General features: G+C 47.3%; 1 long non-coding RNA gene across 5 annotated transcripts in view; it reads left to right on the top strand.

Moving 5' to 3' along the window:
* Nucleotides 1-8321: 8321 nt before the first annotated feature.
* Nucleotides 8322-21268, top strand: part of LOC311583425 — a 35601-nt gene continuing 22654 nt past the window's right edge. For 4 of the 5 annotated variants that reach the window (XR_014774503.1, XR_014774504.1, XR_014774505.1 and 1 more), the window contains exons 1-4: nucleotides 8322-8490; nucleotides 8636-8862; nucleotides 13402-13544; nucleotides 16585-16697. This is a non-coding gene — a long non-coding RNA (uncharacterized lncRNA). The remainder of the gene's footprint in view (nucleotides 8491-8635; nucleotides 8863-13401; nucleotides 13545-16584; nucleotides 16698-21268) is intronic. The other variant, XR_014774502.1, reaches the window with a different exon arrangement.

Raw genomic sequence — 21268 nt, 5'->3', positions numbered from 1 at the left:
AAGGCCCAGAGAGTAAATATTGTAGTCTGTGCAAGCCATATGGTCACCGTAACTATAGCTCGGTGACTGGAACTCAAATAAGCCTAAAGCAGTGCAAAAACAAGTGGGCATGTGTGTGTGTGTGTGTGTGTGTGTGTGTGTGTCTGTCTGTCTGTCTGTCTGCCTGTCTGTCTGTCTGTCTATCTGTGTGTGTGTGTGTATTGTGTGTCTATATGTGTATTCTCTGTGTGTGTGTGTCTGTCTGTCTGTCTCTGTATGTGTGTGTGTGTATATTCTGTGTGTGTGTCTGTCTGTCTCTGAATGTGTGTGTGTGTATATTGTGTGTCTGTGTGTGTATTCTGTGTGTGTGTGTGTGTGTGTGTGTGTGTGTGTGTGTATACATATAGAAAGTAGATTGTGGGAGAGGAAAGATCTGGTCTGCTGGAAAGATATGTACTTTTTCTGCTGTGATTTCTAAGTGGATAGGAAGAAGCTAAAAGCCACCATGGCCACAGTGTATGCATGACAGTAAAGCCACAGGAGGGTGGAGCCTCCTGTCATTGTGACACCTTTTAAGCAGCTGGACTCAGCTGTGTGACCACATGTGAGGCCACCCATGCCCACTTTATGTTTTTGGTTATTCTAGTTCATAAGCTTTCCTTCCACTTTTTTTTTTTCATATTATTGAGATAGGTTCTCACTGCTCAGCACTGGCTGGCCTGGAGCTCACTATGTAAACCAGGCTGGCCCCAAACTCACAGAGATCCACCTGCCTCTGCCTCCCAGTGCTAGGACTAAGGTTGTGTACCACCACCCCCAGCATTCTCCAGCAGCTGACTTGGGATTCAGTCATTAGTAGCCAGAGCTCTGTCTGATACACTACCCCCAAAACAAAATAAAGTGAACTTGTTCTTGAACCTGTTTTCTTTTTACCCCAGCAATCTCCTCCCAATTTTTCTGTCTCCTTTAGGCAGATGATTCTCATGTCTTTATTTATTTATTTTGGGTTCTAGCTCTGTGCCAAGCCCTGTTTCCTATTGATCCTAGATTTTTTCTTTAATTCTTATTCACTACTGAGTGAGTGTGTGTGTGTGTGTGTGTGTGTGTGTGTGAACATGTAAATGCAGTGTGCACATGCCACAGTGCATACGTAAGGAGGTCAGAAGACAACTTTCAGAAGTCAGTTCTTTCCTTCAGCCATGGGATCCAGGAATTGAACTCATGTCATCAGCCTTGCATGGCAGGTGCCTTGACCCAATGAACCATCTGTCTAGCTATGCATGTTTATTTGTTTGTTTGATTGATTGCTGATTGATTGATTGATTGATTGATTATTCAGACAAGTGTTGCTCTGTGGTCCAGGCTGGCCTGGAACTCGCTGGGGATAGCTTCATATTCACAGTAATCCTCCTGCCTTTGGGTCCTGTGCGAGGATTTCAGGTGCGAGCCACTATGTTGATTTGCTGTTAGACACTTCATCCAAAGTGTCTTGTAAGCCTAACATATGTGAAACCTAGGTCACACGTAACCTACAGCCCACTAAACATGTTCTATGTTTAGTTATATAGTCTTACATACTATATGTGTGTTATATGCTATATATACTATTGTATGCTAATAGTTATATACTATTACTCTGTGCCAGGCCCTAATTAATTGATCCCACATGAAGCCCAGACTGAACATTTCAAGCACTCCCAGTGCTTCTAATATATAGTGATGCTGGGAATTGGTGGGTTAGCACCTCATAGAAAACCAGCAAATGGCTGGTGGGTATTTGATTGACTGACTTGTGCCTCAGCATGGATACAGTGTCCATAATTAATTGTTCCACTTGGTTATCCTAACACGACACCTAACTTGGCTGACTGAATACATATTTGTGTGGAACTGCCAATGAAGATGCTGGTGATGGCAACGGTGGCAGTGATGATGGGAAAGTGAATCAGGACTGGGGAGCTGGCTGAGTCAATGAATCGGTGGCTGTGCAATCAGGAGGATGCACATCACTCATGTGAAAGACAGGTACAGTGGTACAGCCCCAGGGGAGCAATGACAAAAGACTCCCAAGAGCTGGCTGGCCAGCCTGACTGAACTAGTGAGCTTCCTCCAAATTAAGGGAAGACATGATTGAGGATGGAGGTTTGGGCGTGCCTGATGTCAGCCCCTTGTCTCCACATGCACATGTGGACACACACACACACACCTGCACATGCACACACAAACATGAACACAAGCATATATACATGCACACAAACCCTAAAACACGCCGTTTCTTGTACTGCTTCTCTCAAAGCAATGCGAGAGTTAGCCAGTGAGAAATCAGGTCAACGCCAGTTCTTTCTATCTCGCCGTTCTTTTCTTTTCTCTCCTAATGGGGACCTGTGCCTTTCTAGCCACCCCACATAGGGTTCTTTGCAAGACAGCAGGCTTCCTGCATCAATGGAGCGGACTCGCTGGGAATAGCCCGGCTCCTCCTCACCTCCACGGCCACCATTTATAGAAAGCTTAGTTACTTTGTCATTCTGAAGAACTTCTGGACACAATTAAGTTCTTTCCTTAATGAGGTTTGGCTCCAGGGAATAGATAGGGACATACAGTTTTAGTCTGTGTCCTGAAACCTTCTCGGAAGAGAGTTTACGTCAATGGCTGTCACTAATTATGTGAAGACATTTAATAATGAGTCCTGGCTTCTCCTGTATTAGAACAACAAACCATGCTTCATCTGTGAGTGGGGCTGCTCCTTACCCTGTAGGCATCTCACAAATGCCCTCGGGATACTCCCACTAGTAGGAAGAGGGTTAAAGGCTTGTAGAGGACATCTTTACCCAGGGAAGCATCCCCATAGTTACAGCCTAACATTGTGCCTGCCATTTTATAGCAGATCTGACTTAGGACTTACCTTAGAAGCCAAATGAGATTTGAAATGCAAAATCTGAGGTTTTTCTTTCTTTCTTTCTTTCTTTCTTTCTTTCTTTCTTTTTTTCTATCCCAATTTCTACTTAAAGCCAGAATAAAGCAGAACAGAGCATCTGAGAGACTCAGCAGAGAGGGGCCTGCTCAGCTGTGGGGACCAGGAAGAGAACAAGATGTGGCTTCAGAGCACTGACATAGTCCAGGGCACATGTGTAAGTTTGAGTCTTATATGAACATTGGCCAGTTGGTAAATCTCTGGGCTTTGGGTCTAGTGAAAATTCTTGAATGTTCTAGATCAAAACATAAGGTAATTGTTGGACCTGTGGCATTGGGTGTCGTCTGTGGCTCTTTGTGATAATAACACTGACACTAATTCGGGGGAATTGGTTTTTCACTATATCGGCCCATTGAGAAAGAAAGGGATTTTTTTTTGTCCCCACTTTATCATGTTCAACAGGATATAATCAGAAAAACAAAAACAAACAAAGCAAAAAACTCCCCCAGGTCTGTCAATCTGAAGCAATGTAATATGGGGAGTGATAGCACAAACAACGCAACAGCCAAGAAGTCCAGCACGGGGTGGTAAAGAGACAGAAACCAGCAGCACCAAGGGACGGAAGAAAGATGGAGGACACGCTACGACACATAGGAGAAGTCAGGCCCTGGGTGGGAACACACCGAGGACTGCTGAGAAGGGAGGACCTGGGACAACGGAGGGAAGACGTTCCACTAGGAGCAGAAGGCAGGAAGGGGGCGAGCAGGAATGGGAAGGAATCCACCAGCATTTTTTTCTCTTCCCATCCCACCGCAGGAACAAGGCAGGCTTGGAAGTGTAGCTCCCTGTGCAACTGTGTAAGCTACACAATGCAGTTGTGTGTCGTACACATCCTGGAAAAGGGCAAACATCTGTTCACCTCAGACAGGGTACCAAACAGCACATCAAAGAGGGATTTCCACCAAAGCCTGAGATAGTAAACCTGTAAGTTTATCGAGATTCCTTACAGGATTATTAGTGGGAAATTACTTAAAGAAACATGGATGACATAGAGGCAATTGCATGACCCAAAAGACCACACCAACATCAGCAAAACTCACAAAAGCTGAAATTCCTGGAGTTCCCTGCAGGGAAATCAGCCAGTTGGAGAGTCTCCTCTCCCTGGCAATTGTCACTACTTATACATCTTTGGAAGTGTGTCACTGTGGGGGAAGGCTTTGAGCTCTCCTATGCTCAAACTACGACCAGCGTGGTACACCATCTCCTGCTGCTGCCTGAGGATTAAGACGTAGACCTTCCAGCTTCTTCTCCAGCACCGTGTCTGCCTGCCCACTGCCATGCTTTCCACGGCATGACAATGGGCTGACCTCTGGAACTATAAGACAGCCCCAATTAAATGTTTTCCTTTATCAATGTTGGCGTGGTCATGGTGCCTCATCACATCAATAAAGCTGTAATGAAGACATATGCTCTCAGGATCTAGTGACCTGAAAAGCACAGGTAAAGCTGAGAAGCTCTGGACCGAAAGCATGGCAAAGTCACTGATAACTACATCCGCAGGTTATTAGAACCAGGAAGCTTCCGATACAAAAAATCAATACCCCGGCCTCCCATTGGCATTAACAGCTATAAGACTGCAGAGGAACAGACTTGCAAATAGAACCTTCCCTTCCCCACAGTGTCCTTTCCTGCCCTATTCAGCCCCAAGCACCATGTGCGTGGACCACGGTTTCCGCTCCCACAGAGAGACCACTGCCCTTCGTTCGTTGTTCGGATCAAAGGACAACCTGCTTGTGAAAACAATACACTAATAAAAGAATTCAGAATAAGGAAGGGTGTAGTGTCCAAAGACAGTGGGTAAACTAAGACCCAAGGTCCTACGTCTGCAGTGCCTTCAATATGGAGCAGGGGGCAAAGCCCTGCTGCTTTGGCAGAGTCAGTTTGGCTTTTGTTATAGTTTCCTGGCAAGTGCCCCAGTTCCTTGTATTATTAATCTGGATTTTTTTTCCTTTGTTTTGCTTTCTTCACGTTCTTAAAACATCATTAGAAGATTGAGGAAACCAAATCTGCACGTTCCCAGGGGGGCTAATTCATTTTTCTGACTTTCTGAACAAAGAAAAATTTGTTTGCAAATCAGCATGGCCAATCCAAGGCGCTGTGTGAGGAAAGGCCGTCTTTCCGTGGTCGTCTCCTTAGCACTCTGGAGGCTTGAACAGGTTTAGGGACAGGCTATTTCTCCTGGGATCTCTCATGAGGTGGCAAAGGAAGAAATACTCTTTGTTTCTTTGTTTGTTTCTTATACTCACTAACTTTTCCCTCGCTCACCCAGATTACCTTCAGGCAAATTTCAGATGTTTTCATAAATTGAATTTGTTCTTTGGCAATTTCATACCTGTCTGTATGTAATGCATTCTCATTCTTCCCACGTCCCTTATCTCTCTTCCACAGCTTTCAAATCTCCTCCCCACTCCAGACCTCTTCCCATACCCGTGTAGCTTGGTTTAGTTTAACCAGGACCATCTAAATGACGGTGGGGGTGGAACTATGCAATGGGGCCTAGTGAGACTTTCTCCCCTTGCCAGGATTTTATCAGGGGTCAATAATTCACCAGGAAGGGGTAAGCCCTCGTGACCCCCTCCCACATCTGGGGCTGTCTGTTGACAGTCTTAGTCTAGTACGAGCCATTACGGTGAACTGCGGAGCCTCTGAGTTTGTGGTTGCAGTGGCCAGAACACATCACTTTGCCTCCTTCTTCCTAGCTTCAGCCTTTTACGTTTTTCTCACTAACTCTTCTTCAATCTTCCACCTTTTACCCAAAATCCAGAAGCTGTGCTCTCCAGACACAGTCATCACTAGAAACGACAGGAAAGCAAGAGTGAAAGGCCATGGCTTCTCGTACTGTCTGCCGTCTACATTTGGAGGAAGAACCAAGCTGAAGACTTTCTAACCATATCGGATTCACCTTCCTGCTCACTCAGAGAGTTCTTGATCCAGCAAGCCTGCCCGTACGACACACCGAAAGGTCCCCCAGCCCAATCATTGTGTATCTCTCCAGTGTCCCTTGGGACACCCATTACAGACTTCCCCACTGTCGCCCAGGTCACCCATCACACCCCTCTTCGCTGGCTCCAGCCTCCCTTTACAGAGTTCTAATCAAATAAAGCCCAAGACTCGGGCTGCTCACTTGCCTGACAACACTTCCCAGATGTTATGCCGTCTCTCACGGACCATCTCACTTTTATCCCTCCTGCCTAAAAATCAACAGCTTTAAGTTCTGCTCTGAACCAGGTTGATCCAACTTTTGTCACTATGTGTCTTGTTACTTTTGGCAACATGACCAAGGCAATTAATTCATAAAAGAAAGTGTTTATTTGGTGCTTACAGTTTCCTAGGGTTAGAGTCAATGACCACCATGACAGGCAGCAGCACGGCAGCAGGCAGGCGGGCATGGCACTGAGAGCAGTAGCTGAGAGCTCACCTCTTAATCCACAGCCATGGGGCAGAGAGAGACATGGGAAGTGACACTTGTCTTTGGAAACCTCAAAGCCTGCTCCCAGGGACACACCTCCTCCAATAAGACCATGTTTCCCAATCTTTCTCGAACAGTCCTACCAACTGGGGACCAGGTAGTCAAACATATGAGCCTATGGAAGTCACTCTTATTAAAACTTCCACACTGTGCAGCAATTACTATTCTTTGAAAACGGGAGAAAAATTATCCTGTGATCAAACGGTTTTGAACATCTTGGTCTCAGTGTCCATCTGCACCCCTACTGCGTGTGGCTGTCAGCAGTTACATTTCCTTATCAGAAGCCAGCCACGCAGACAAGAAGCCACCATCCCCTGGGGACAGCTCCTCACCAGGAGGAGAGTGACTAGTGTGGAATCTCTGTGCCCTCTGTAATTGTCCTTTTGGTGGGGTGGCAACGCAGCACGCACATAGCTCCCCTGGCGGGACTGAGTTTCTGCTCTGTAGGAAGCCCAGACTGGCTGTTTTCCTTTCCTATCTCAATCCCCTTTGCCTGTCAGGATATGGAAATTCCTGCCCTGGTCAGTGTTCTTGGGCAATTCAAATGAGTCAGACTCCGTCAGTTTGTGGTGTAAAATTCTCCAAAACTCTCTCCTTTGCCAAATGTATTTAACTGGGGAACACTGTTCTCACAGTCCATCTTGAGGGACTAAGGTTCCAGAGAATGCTTTGAGGACATTTTTTTAAAGATTTGTTTATTATTATGTATACAGCATTGTGCCTGCATGTACACCTGCAGGCCAGAAGAGGGCGCCATATCACATTGTAGATGGTTGTGAGCCACCATGTGGTTGCTGGGAATTGAACTCAGGACCTCTGGAAGAGCAGTCAGTGCTCTTAATCTCTGAACCATCTCTCCAGCCCCCATTTTTTTTTTTTTATTTCACAGGACTATGAACTGAGCCCAGAGCCATGCTAGGAAAACGTGATACCCCTGAGCTACACCTCTGGCCCTTTGTCTCCTGAGATCAGGTCCTACTGTGTAGCCTAGTCTCTTGCTTCAACTACGCCAGCTTGCTTTACAGGTATGTACACCAGGCCCAGCCAGGCACCATGGCTCGATGCCTGTCATAGCGTTCCTGAAAGGGAAGAAGCCAAGGATGGAAAAGAGGATTGGGACATCAATGTGGAGAGATATCTGCTGGTAAACACTGGACTTTCTGGAAATATGTGGAGTTGGGACTTTCCTCTCAGTTTCAGCCTGCTGAGACGGGCCTGGCGTGGGCAGCTAACAGATTTATTTGCTGTTGTGATTTCTGCTTTGAATTCTACTCCTCCTACTTCAGTTGTGGTGTGGGAATTAGACTAACGCCCTGTGAATCCACACTTCACACACAACTTGAGCTGCTGTGACAGAATTAACCCTCCTGCTTTGCATCTGCTTTGAGGAAGTGGTACCAACCCCCTACCGCTGCTAGACTGACAAAAAACAAAAAACAAAACGATGCTTTATACCTGAGCAATTAATTCTGTTGGAGGAGTCAACATCTGAGAGGAACCGAAGGTGGAGGGGGACCTTTGCGTAACCACTTGGTTAAAGCAGGATTGATTCCAGGCCTGGGAAGTAAGTATTCAAGCGATGCACTAATGCCTGCAATATTTCAAAACAGGATGATTTTTGTAGTGGGAAAACTTAAAATTTGCCCTACTGTCAAGTCACAGGCAATTAATAAAGTTGGTTGAGGACATGAGGGGGGAAATTAACTATGAAACAGTGGGCCAAAGCTACATTTGGCTTCTCCTCCCCAGCAGCATATGGAACCCTCTGAATTTCAATGTAGGCTGGTGGGGGGGGGATCTTTGCCCCTAGGACATGGAAAGGGTTTCTGGAACACTGTGATGAGTTGTCGTAGGCAACCTCTATGATGGTCCATAGCAGGTTCAGAGAATTCTGTATGGACATACCAGACACATGTTTGAGCCTCCCTAGGCCTTTGTGTCACACCATTTTATGTGACAGGATATGAGATTCCTAAGGAGAATGCCCCTAACCTTTTCTGGTTTCCTCCCTGGTACTGAGCTGGGCTGGCCCCTGCTGAAGTGGAAGTTTCTGGTTTCTTAGAAAACTCAGGTGGGTCATGTGATATTTTTGTGGAAACCGTCTTGTGAGAGGGCACACGATGTTTAGAAAGAATGTAAATAGAACCCCACAGACAGTTAGATGATGCTTTTGCATGATTATGCCATGCAACGCTTCACTGGTCTTCGCTTCGCAGGGAGAAATGTTCCAGAAAACTGTTCATGGTACTCCTGGCTAGTTCTGGCCACTTCTGCTGACTCGTGCTGATTCTGTGGAGCCTTGCTGTTTCCGCTGGATTGTGTCAGCACTACAGATTGATGCTGCTGTTTGGTGTTTGCCATTGGACTAGACTGCTGGTATATCCTGACAACACAAAGTGGAATTGTCACAAGGAGCTACATCTAAACAGGTCCACAGCCCCTGGTACATTCTCTCTCCCTTTTTTTCTGGTCAGTGGGTTAGAAGTAAGGTAGAAGTGTTTGAGGATTCTAAATAAAGTAGGTTTTAAAACACCTAAGCCTACACTCTGCTCCTCCAAGGGGGAAGTGCATGGCAGACATGCTCTTTAAACTCAAAACCTAGAGAAAAGAGCAGGTGAGAGAAATAAAAGAAGTTAGAGGGCAAGGCTTAGAATGCTGGGGGGAAATGAGGCAAGGATGCTTCAGAAACTAAGAAAAATGGATGAGAAAAAAAGAGGAACATGCTAGAGTGCGTGAGGTCTATGTTGGTGCTCCTTGTGTTTGGGAAAACATAAGCCACAAGCAGGCGTGATAACCTTGAAATGGTTTTCATTCTCTCTGCCTCCAACTCACCTTGGGGCTGGCTTTTGAGGATCAGAACTTTTAAAGCTACACTCAGAGAGAGGTACATCCAGACTCTTGGACCGTAAGGCACTCTACCCACCCACACGACACGCTGTGGGGCTAACAGCCAGCGCTAATGGCCAGGGGACTTCCAGCAGCAACCTGTTTCAGATTGTCTTCCTGCTGTCCTCACTCCTTACCGGCAACCTCAGCACCAGTGTTTCCTGGCTCTTGACTTTGCAGTGGTCCTCCTCCGCGCTCTACAGCAAGGGCTCATCCATTAGCTGTGGATTCCTGGACAGGGGGATCAGTTTTGGGTCTCAGGCTGGGGAAGTGTCAATAGGAACTACTGTGACATTTGGAACTTACCACCCAGAAGCTGAAATGGGTTAGCAGAAATTCCAGAAATCCAGAGAGACTCTTAGATAAATTAGAAATGACAGGAAATAGTTTTCTGGTCAACAGCCAACACACTGACAGTTTGACACAGTCAATAGGCTGTGGGACCCGCATGACCATAGTGAACGTCTGCTCCTCTTTGAACTTTAAAGGTCCTTTCCTGGCTCAGTTGAGCTCTCCCAAATGGGCTACATCCCTGGCTGCTGCCTGGGTAGCCCTTCCTTACCTCTTTGTTATTTCTAGAGACTGAAGCCACGTAACCCAGAATCCTTTAGATCTGGGATGAAATTTTCAGTTGCTTTTAGCTGGTTTGCTCCCCTTCTTACTTAGCTTTTCAGATATACGTTAGACGCTATTATAGGACAGTGTTGCTGCTGGGCTCTGGAAATGCAGTGACAGCGTCTGCCCCAGTACAGCAGGGAAGATGGGGAATAATGAGAAAATGCTATTAGGACAGGCACTCAGGTGTTCCCAGAGGCAGAAAGGAGGGGGAGGGGGAGGGGGAGCACAGAGGTGGGAAAGGCTTCCAAGAAGGAAGATGGCAGAGGTGATTTTCAAGAGTCTGTAAGGGGGGTGTTGATGTAGGAAAGGCATAGAGAAGAGGCTCCAATCCTCTGCAATCCTAGTCTTGAATGTCCCCCAAGCCTGCTTCACTTAGTATGTTGCCTCCAAAGACGACTCAAAGGATGCTACTTCTGCACAGGTCTTCTTGACCCTTCCACACCCTCAGGCTTCTGACATGACGCTCTCTAGAGCTTATATAAAACCTTCTCACACAGCATCATTAGTGTGTTTTCTGTAAACCTGCTGTCCAGATGATAAGGAAAGTTCTGGATCTCCATCATCTCAGTGACCCAGTGAACCACAATGCTCAGAACTTAGTAGCATCCCCGTAGATACCTATTGGATTTAAATAATCAAGTCTTGAGGGTTTCCTGATGTCATGATTGTTTTTTGGGGCGCCAGCGTGGCTAGCGGCTGGCGCTTGCTAGGCAATGCTTTTGACCAGAATATGTTGGGCCAAGCTACTCATACCAAGTCTCAACCCAACAGAGATCACTCTTTGCAAGTTGGGAATTCACCTGCCAAAAATGTGTTTCTTAGTCATGCGTCTTGTCAGTCATCAGTAGGAGGAAGAAGGAGAAGAGAGAATTCTTCATGTGCCTACTCATAAGCCTAGGGGGTTGGGACTCTGCCACTTTAAGATGTCATCTGTGGCCGGAGTGAAGGAATCATCTAGAAGGGTTCAGAAGGCTTCTTCCACGTTGATATGTCACTCATTTACGCCTTACAAAAAGCTACAAGGGAGTTGCAAAAGTCCCTCACTTTCCAGCCAGGGGTAGGGGTGGTGATGGAGAGGTAGCTGGAGTGTCTGGTGGCCTGTGGACTTGACAGGTAGGAATAGCAATCTCCTCCCTTATCTGGTGGTGAATGGGAGCCACCAAACCATACTGTCTGGCCTGGGATCGATGGCTCTGGCTTCAATGAACTGACAGGAAACTGTGAGAGACCTGGAGGACCGGAAGCCCTAGTGATCCATTTGTTTCTCCAAGGAAATGTTTTAGGGCCAGCCTGGCCGGTCCTGGCACTCATCCCCTAGTACAGTATAGTCAGCATCAGTAGCACAGGTGCCACGGTGGCTGGGCAGTGCCTCCCTACCCTCAGAGGAGATCTGACCTCAGGGACTCTTCCTCCGAGATGAGCTGGAAAGCATGATGATGTGGCGCCTCACTCAGTTCCTGCTCACATTTTCTTTTGTTTTCAGTCTTATTCTCCCTGGTGCCAATTCTTTGCATTACTGCCACGTTCCGTGCTTCCACTTAATCAGCTAGCGAGTCTCTAAGATTGCTGTCCCCCCGCGGGCTTCAGAGGAAGGGCTTTGGGTCATCCTTTCCCAGTGTCTCCCACCTTCTCCCTGTCACCTCTTCCCGCCCACCTATCATCCTAGGCAGCTTCTTTCTGCCCTAGCTTGGACTCATTTTTGAAAGTCAATTTAGCTCATTTTTCTGCTTGGGCTTATTAATGCAATGAATTTCAATGCTACTGCCTTCATGAATTCTAACGTGCGCTACAGACTGACTCGGGAGATGTCTGTCCACCCACATATGTTCACTTTTCAGAGGGGAGAGAGAGAGTGGCAACTGCCTTGGATGCTGGGCTTCCCGCTGCTTCTGGTGGCTTCCTCTCCTTTCTCCGGATCTACTGCGCATTAAGCTTCAGTTACATTGTTTCTCTCTGACCTTTTCTTACCCACTCACCTTGGCTACAGTCTCTATGATCCTGCTTGCTAACAATGGGGGCGGGGTCTGTCTGACTGATGGGATACTCCACTCAACTCTCTCATGGGGTCTCCTAGTCTATACCGGGCAGAGGAAGACGGGAGTCATCTGCTCTGTGCTGTCGGAGCCCTTATTGTGGTCCCCTGGAGATGTTGATCTCACGATAGCGCCCCCGCCTCTCTCCTTGGCCTTCTGTTCCTTAAAATGCCAGGAAAACTTTAAAATCCTTTTGACATTTCAGGGTGAGCTGTGTGTTATGTACTCGCTGGCATTATAACCAAAAATACGTGACAAAACTCCTCAAGATGGGAAGTGTTTGTTTCGGCTCACGGTTTCAGAAGATTCAGTCCACCATGATTGGGAGGAGGTGGCAGAGCAGAGAAGCTCACATCATGGTAGTCCAGGAAGCAGAGAGAGGGGAGGAGGGAGGGAGACAGGGAAAGAAGAGAGGGCTGGGAGAGACTGAGACAGAACAAGGGAGGGAGGGAGAGAAGGAGGGAAGGAGGGAAGGAGGGAGAGAAGGAGAGAGGGAAGAGAGAGGGAGAGACAGAGAGAGTTCTGTACTGTCTTTCTCTTTTCCCTCTTTTATTCTGTGTGAGCCCACAGCGCATGGGATGGTGCTGTCCACACTCAGAGTGGGTCTTCCTAGGTTAACCCTCTCTAGACACGCCCTTAGACGCACACAGAGGATCTTCTAGGTGATGCTGGGCCCAGGGAAATTAACAGGGAATGTTAACCATTACACGCCGGCGTCTGTCCAACTCATCAGAGGTGACTGTGGCTATCAAGGGTCCTCTGTGCCTACGGATTCAGGCGAAAGTCGTTTTCAGGAGGGAGTCGAGAATGCATGGGTATGGGAAGGGGAAAAAGGGGGGGGATCAGTTAGACCCCAAGCCGCTCAGCTTCCTTTTATACAAATGTCTCTGTAGTTAAAAGATGCTGTGGGAGCCACATGCTTTCCAAGCTCCTTTCACTTCCAAGCCTTTGCTGCTCCATGAGCGAAGGCTGACTTGGAGATGTTTGGCTACGGGCAACTTATTTTAACTTCTTCTGATTTACGTTTATAAACACTAAATGAAGGATGATAAGCCCCAGTTCAAGTAATTGTTGTGGTACGGGAGAAAAACAGAGATGTAAAAGCACAGAAAACAGTCCATGGTGTTTTTTAAAATGTGAGCTTCTTTGCTGCATTACTGAACCTGCCTGTGCCTTTGTGCTTCTCTGCCCAGGCCTGTTAAAATAAATAAATAATTCATGAAAAATAGAAATGTATTGTTCCTGCATCCAGAGTCTGGATCAAGATAAGTCAGGCCTACTGTCTGGTAAGGATTCTTCCTCATACGTGGTGCTGCCCTCCAGCCCTCACGTGGAGAGAGGCAAACAAGCTTCCATTCAGGGGTAATTGTGTGAGTTACTTTTGTGCTGTAGCGATAAAAAAAAAATACCTCACCTTACATAGCTCGAGGGCCGATTTGTTTCAGCTCATTGTTTCAGGGGCTTCAACCCATTACGTCGAACTCTATTGTGTCTGGACCACGTAAGCATCTCCGAGTGAAGAGTACAGAGGAGCAGAGTAAATCACCTCATATGTCCAGGGAGCAGAGAGAATGAGACTAGAGACCGGGTACAACCTTCCTCCAGCTACGCCCTACCTACCTCCTGAATTTACCACCATCACCCAAAATAGCTTCACCTACGGGGGAACAAGTGCTGACTGTCTGAGCCCATGGGGGACATTTCATACTCGAACCTTAACTATTTATTCCGTAAGTGTCTCTTGAACCCGACTTCAGATGCCAGCACAGCACCCTCACCCATCAGCAAAGCCCACACACTCACTGCACTGCTCTGAGAATCAATGGGAAAATCCGAATAAGATTTTTAAAACAGTGTCTGATAATGGCAAGACTTTGGGGACACTCTAGCAGCTTACGCAACGCCTCTGGGACTGAACTATATATAAACAAGGATGCAGAGGGAAGCTTGACCCTGAGACTGCATCCTGGCCCCATGAGCTAGCCTGAGCATCCAGGGAGGGTCCCTTTCTTCATTCAGGGTACAAAACCACATGCTCTGCCACTGTAAGGGGATTTGCTATGCGGGGATGGAGCCAGCAAGCTCTGAGGGTCACCATGAGTGAGCATCCTTGGACAGACCAACAGCAGCAAATCTGCAGTCTGGCTCTTGAGTGTCTTAAAGGAGCTTTACATATTTAAAGGAGTATGTAAAAGGTTTAGTTAATAGAGTGACAGTGTTGAGAGTGAACGACCCTTTAGAGGCAGGGCCCAGTGGGGGTCTTTAGGTCATTGAGGGTGTGTCTTTGAAGGAGCCTATAGATGTGTGGTCTCTCTCTGTCTACCTTTTTCTGTTGTGGTTTCCAAACCATTAAGTGAACAATTCTGTTCGGTCATACCTCCCCAGCCCAAAGCAACACAACCAACCAATCACGGACCAGAAGCTTCAAGGTGATAAGCCAAAGTAAACATTTTCCTTTTGCTAGTTGATCGCCTCCGGCATTTTGTTATAGTGATGGAAAGCACGCTATCACATCTACAATAACAAGGGCACTATCTTTTGAGAGAGGAAGGAAGCCCAAGGTACACAGTGACAACGTCCCATTTTTCTCCGCCGTGCTTTCTCCTGTGTTGGCCTCATTCTTAAACGGACTGCAACCCTGTGACATTAAAAGAGGCATCTAGAATCTTAAAGCTTCTAAAAGAGTCTAATTTACCCACTATCCAAAAGGGGTGATTCATCTCCCCTGCTTAGTGCCAGCTAAGATCTGTTTTTGACAGACAGCACAGCTTGGGTCATAGGTCCATCCCAAACCTTTTCATGATGCCACAGAGATGAGACATTTCCCCCTTGGCCTGGTTTAGACCCCAGGCCCACTCTGGGGAAAGTTGGTAGCGTCAGCAGTCCAGCTTCAAGCGTGAGGGCAGAGAGTTGGTAGTTAGTCCTCAAGGTCCTAGAAACTTGAAAATGGTGGGTGTGAGCTGGAGAGTGGATTTCTTTGACTCCCTCCCCACCTCCATGACATGACAGAGTTCCCAGAAATATACTTGATATTTATATGCTCATAATTTATCAAGGAGGTATTCTCGGAATATAAAATTGGAAGGATCAGGGGCACTGCAGGACAAGGAAGAGGAAGATGAAAATTCTAGGAGGAGAATAGTTTCAGTGTAGTGTTCTAGGGCTAATTAGCCTGAACCCACAGAGGAGTCTGAAGTGAAAAATCACACTACGCAATTATTCCCAAATTCAGGAACGAAAACATTCTGCCCAGGGTGTCCTGCAGGAAATGGAGTGTTTAGGACTGCTGCCTCCCCTTAGCTACAGGCAATCCAGCAGGCCACTGGGAAGAATTAAAGATCCCCAGCTGCCGAGAGCAGGCGTACACTGAAGCACTCTAGAGCAGAGTGGAGCAGCGGGCCCCTCGTAGTGTTTGCTGGAATGGTCAAGTCCACGCCTTCTGTCCGGTTCCAGGCTTCCCAGGCTCCAGTGCACCAGTCCAGACAGAGATAGTGTCGGCTTTGCTTAGAATGAGGACACTTGGCTCTAAAATCCTTACATCAGAGAAAACCGAGGGATTTAATGAGGACTGTAGTCCCCATTATGACCACTTCAAACAATCCATTTGGTTACCAAGCCAAATGCGCTCTCTGCCTAGAGCCGCCCAATGTTTCCTAACTGATCCTGCTATGCAGATGATCTTTGATTCAGTCATTGCTGAGTCAAAGCAGAAAATGGTTTAAATGGCTGCAGGGCCCAGAGGGGATTTGGCTCGCCAGTCTTTCTACCGCAAGCTAGAAAAGAGTTTCTTGCTCCACAGGGGTGGCATGCACCATTAAGGATTGGCAAATACAATTCTAGTGTGTGACTGCACAAAATGTCCTGAGATGTGTGACTGGTCTTGATTGCCTCTCCTGGACCTTTGCTGGATCTGAGGGGGGATAGTGGGGGGGGGGGGGTGCGGAAGGGGACAGGGGAATTATCTGGGCTTTACCTTGGCCAGATTTTCTTTATTGCTAATGGGCTCTTGTAATCTACTGCGTTAACTGGGCCCCAACAAACTGCCCTCCCACCACAGCCTGTACCTAAGTCGTTGGCTAACAACTGTGTTTGGAGACAGAGGAATGGCTGAAGCTTTTCCAGGAAGTCCTCAGCCCTTCTCAGATAGTCTCTCGCTGTCTCCTTCCACCAGGCTTCCCAGTCTTCTTCAGTGCTTCTCTCAAGCAGGAGCAGGCTTTCCCAGACCTCCTCAGCCACAAAGATGCCACTCCTTTCCAGAATCCTGTGTCTTCTAGCCCTCACTTATCTATCTGATTGCTTATTTATTTAGCAGCGCCAGGAATCAAACACAGGACCTTGTGTACACTAGGCCAGCACTCTGCCACAGGGCTCCGTCTCCTGCCTCGTAGCTCCTTTTAAAAATGAAGGCACAAGGCAGGATCAGGAAAGCAAACGATCAAGCAAAATACTGCATGAGTGAATAAATAATGAATGCTTGGAATAAAGGAATAGCTTTAGCCATCCCCTGGCATTTTACTATATGCGCTTTGACAGCTAAAAGTCATTTATTTAATAGGATAGGTTGCCTTAAGAGAAGAATTGTGAGGGGTTTATAGTTTTTTGTTTTTGTTTTTGTTTTTCCCTTTTAGGGAGCAGTCTGAGACAGAGGAAGCTCCTAAACTGGAAGCTAGGAATCCCCCCTCCCTGCCAGCCTTTGGATGATCTTGGGACTGTTTTTGGCTTTCTGAGGCCCAGTTTCCAGGTTAGAGAGCCGTCTCCATGCTAAGAATTCAAGTTCCTCCACTTATCAGCTGGGTGTCGAGGGGGCTGGCAAATCATCTCTTCAAGTAAAGCCAAGAGTCACTGGTTCCTCCGTGAGGCTGTTTTTCATGCTGGTTAGTTGTTGGTTTGTTTGGGCTTTTTGTTTTGTTTTGTTTTTCCTCTTGGAGGCAACATATCTATCATTCTGTATCCCAGCATAGCCCAAAGTTGTGGTCCCACTTCCTCTGCCTCCTGGATGCCTGGACCAGCATGCCCGCTGTGCATGAGCTGTTTTTTTAAAAACCTAATAATAGGCCTCCCTCGAATTGACACCATGAAAACGCTTATTCAGGGATGCCGCCTGCAATTTCTCTTTAAAAGAAATGCAAAGTCAACAAACCTGCGAGGCGGCATGGGGGCTGGGAACCATGTGTATTGCTGCTAGTCATCAAGGAAATACAAGTCAAAACTCACAGCTTCACTAACCAATGGTCAGGATAGCCTGGGAAAGAGAAGACGTTCTGACACATGCCCAGTTAAGGGAACCTTAAAGAGACTCTGCTAACTGAAATAAGCCAGGTGTAAAAGGATTCAGCTTTTATGAGCAACTAGACTTCAAGTTCATGGGGACAGAAGTATAAAACAGCCAAGTTTTTTTCTATAGCTATAACTAAATGCCAGAAAATGAGCATTTTACAAAGAATAAATGTTTATTCAGCTCATAATTCGGACAGGATGTCCCAGGTCAAAGAGCACATCCACTAGAGGCTTCCTTGTTGGGGAAGACCTTGGTGTCACCTGCTGGCCCCCTCACTTCTAAAGGGGCCCACCTCTCAAAACGAAAGCATGGGATCCAATTCCAGCACTCCCCGCCATCTGATTCGAGCCTTCAAGGCACAGCCCAAAGGGGACGTTTAATGGGGGCAGGGTTTCAGTGCGCGAAGATTGAAAGGTTCTGAACATGTCTGCACAGCGAAATAAACTTAGTGTTGCTGCATACCTAAAAACGATTGATTCAATGCTCTATGTATTTCACAAGAAAAACGTAGAAGCTATTCAAGAAATCTGCCACGGCCTAAGCTTAGGTTTCTGTGGGCGTATTTCTAGCCAGGTGAGGGAGGCTGGAAGATCCAGATGCCCCAAATAGCAGAGGGTCGGGCCCAGCCTGGCCGTGTCTTGTGCTAAAATGCCGAGAGCTGGCTTGGCTTGGCCCTTTCGTCCTGCTCCCACTACAGCTCTTCATCAGGAGCCATGAGCTGCACGCAGTGACATCATGCTGGCCCGCTCTGTGGAGAGCAGCATTTATTTGAAGATCTTAGTGCTCCATTTAAGCCTCGCCCAGAGGTGACCTTCCGCACAGAGCCAAAAGAAAAGTGATTTCTTTGATCGTCCATCTGACCCGAAACTGGCCTCTTGCATTTTTCAATTCACTTTAAATCATGCTGTACTGGCCCATGTGATCCCAGCTCCTAGCAAAGAATGACAGACTCCTCACAGCTTTACCAGTGATCCTGGGCCAACATCAGAATTGTACACTTGAACACGGGACACACTGAGCTCAGTCTCTCAGACCCGGGGCAGCGAGGGAGGGCCCAGCAGGAGATGGGCAATATGGAAATGCCAGGTGAGCTGTGAGTGGATGTTAAATTTATGCCCCTTTAGGCCACATCTAAGTTGGAGGGAGTCAGATTTAACTACAGATTAGGGGCTATGGATCTCTTTTCCTCTGGTCAAGAGCAGCCAAGTCCAAGAAGAGACAGCCTGAGCCTGCTGCGTTGTTTATGCTACTTGGGGCTGCAGGTTCCACAAAGTCTAACCCGAGATGGACTGAGCAAGGGAGAACGTGTTCTCATAACAAGGCTGGATGTAGGGTGACTGTGTGGTTGGTGATCAGCTCATCAGTGTCACAAGCAAGGGCCTGTTGGATTGCTCCATGTTCACAAGGTAGCTGAACCAGCTTCAAAAACCCCAGGCAGGCCAGGTGAGGGAGCGTGAGCCTCCCATAGCCCTCCCCAACAACCTGCACATTTTCCTCTGACACGCCCAAACCAATAGTCAGTGAACTGGCTTCACAAAAAGCCAAATTGGGGCCTGGAGAGATGGCTCAGAGGTTAAGGGCCTCTTTGCCTGATTGCTCTTCCAGAGGTCCTGAGTTCAATTCCTAGCAACCACATGGTGGCTCACAACCTTCTGTAATATGATCTGATGCCCTCCTCTGGCCTGCAGGTGTACATGCAGATAGAGCACTGTATACATAACATAAATAAGTAAATCTTTCCAGAGGCAGAGGCAAGTGGATCTCTGTGAGTTTGAGGCCAGCCTGGTCTACAAAGTGAGTGCCAGGACAAGCCAGGGCTACACAGAGAAACTGAGTCTGGAAAAAACAAAGAAATTAATAATAATAATAAAAAAGAATGGAAAGCAGCTGTAGAGATTGCATCTAAAAACAAGTTTGGATCCTTTCCAACAAATGTTTATTTCTATAAAAATGTGACTGGCTAGACTTGGCCTGTGGCTGTCACTGTGCAGTGCAGCCCTGTTATATCTAAGCTATCCCCAAATACAGGATATAACTGACCACTAACCACATCGTGAGCAGTTGTTACTGATTTATGATGACAGTGTAAGTGGCTTCCTCCACTCTCTGCTGGCATCCATGGAGGACATGCAAGAGGTTTTAATTCATGACGCTGGGCATACGATCACCCAGTGGGCAGATGGATCGTAGCGTTATAAAGCCAAAACACCAAGATAAATGAGAACAAAATCTCACCGAACTTCTTATTTCTTAATGAGCATCCAAGTAGATGGCAAAGAAGGAACTTGGCTCAACTTCGCTCCACGTTATACAGCTAACATCTGAGAAACCAATAGATCATGGTGAGAGGGGACCCTGAGCCCTCTGAATGTCTACATTGTTAATGCTCTAGAAAAGTGTCCTCGTTTCTCCTAAATTGAAAGTCAAGGCTGAAAAGATATAACCGCACAGCTAAACCTCCCTTTTCCTCGGCTCAGAGAAAGGAAGCCCAGAGGAGAGTCACACAGTAGCAGAACCAAGACCCAAACCCAGCCTGAGGTAGGCAGTGATACTGCCTGGACCCTTTGCTACCACTCCAAAGAAGAGGACCGCTTGTACAACCTCCTGCGTGCTAGGCTTCCGAAACCCATGGCGCTCCCTCCTGCAGACGGAGCATGCACCATATGTTGAAGTGGCTCAGGAGTGGCCATGTGACTTGTGTTGCCCATGAAATGTGGGCTAAAGTGACAGATACGGCTTCTGATCCCCACACCCACCTGTCCTCTGCTGCAAGACTGGCAATATTCTGGGCAGAAGCTGCTCGGTCAACCTGACCCTTAACAGTGAAGAGGGTAAAGGACAAACATCTCTGGCCTCTCATAGACACGTCAGATGAACAAGAAATAGGCCATCGGGATATGGGGGGTCATTTGTTACTGCAGCAATACTGAGCCTGACCAATACATAGGCTTTCCATCCCTGAGTGCTGTGGGTTTTGTCACCTAAAGGTCTCAAGCTGGCAGCAATAACAGATAAGATTTGACAGTGCAGATGCTACAGTGTGGCTATAACATCCCCCAGGGGGCTCAGGGTTTGATTGCTTTGCCCTCTCAGGTGGTGCAGCAATTATTTTAGGAGGTTCTAGGAACCCAGAAAGGGACAAAGCCACAGGAAGTAGGTCACTAGGACTGGTCTTCAGGGACATGTTATCCCTGCCAATTAATTTCTTCCCCTTTCCTGTCCTCTGTTCCCTGGCCTGCTGGGGGGTGAACTAAGATGCTCCGCTATGCCTCCCACACAGTGACAGGCTGGGACCCCAACTAAGTCTTTCCTCCCTTAACTATTTCTGCCATGTATTTCAAAACAGCAATAAGAGAGGTAAGGACTAAAGTAGGTTTTAGGATCAGCTGGCTTGGTATTCAAGTTCCAGTGGTAGGGCGATCTTGGTTACTGCCTCAGTTTCCCCATCAGGACTACAGTGCTAGTACTGCTCGTGCTGTTATAACAAAACACCATAGACTGATCTCTCCTAGTTCTGGGACTGGAAAATAGTCCCTGGTAGGACCATCTACTTCATGGATGTTGACTTTCCTGTGTCCTCCATGGTGAGAGTGGTGGGCCAGCTCTGTCAACCTTTTCTCGTATAGTCACTACTCCCACACGTGAGGAGGTCTCTGCCCTTATAGTCCAATCTCCCTACAAGCCAGGGAGCTTCATATCACTGTGCTTCTGCTTAGGTTTCAACACACAAGAGACATAAACGCCTGACCATGGCAGGTAGATGGCCCTCAGAGAAAAGTAAGGATTCAGTAGACCTTTCCGACTCTGAAGACCACAGGCTGCTCAACATAATCCAACCCTGGATGACATTTCAGTGATAGTGACAGAGGTCAAGCGCTTTCGTGGAAACTATCCCATGCTCTATACGCCAACAACTACATTATTAGACGTTCCCCGCTCCCCCCCACCCCATCCCCACAAACAATGTGATGCTGACAATCGTCACTGTCTCTGAGCAGGCCCAGGAGAATGAGCAAGAGGGCTTAGGAACAAAA

Source organism: Acomys minous (assembly GCF_964271855.1).
Source record: "Acomys minous genome assembly, chromosome: 14".
Taxonomy (NCBI): Eukaryota; Metazoa; Chordata; class Mammalia; order Rodentia; family Muridae; genus Acomys; species Acomys minous.
The sequence above is the reverse complement of the archived record's forward strand: the minus strand, read 5'-3'. Positions and strand labels throughout refer to the sequence as shown.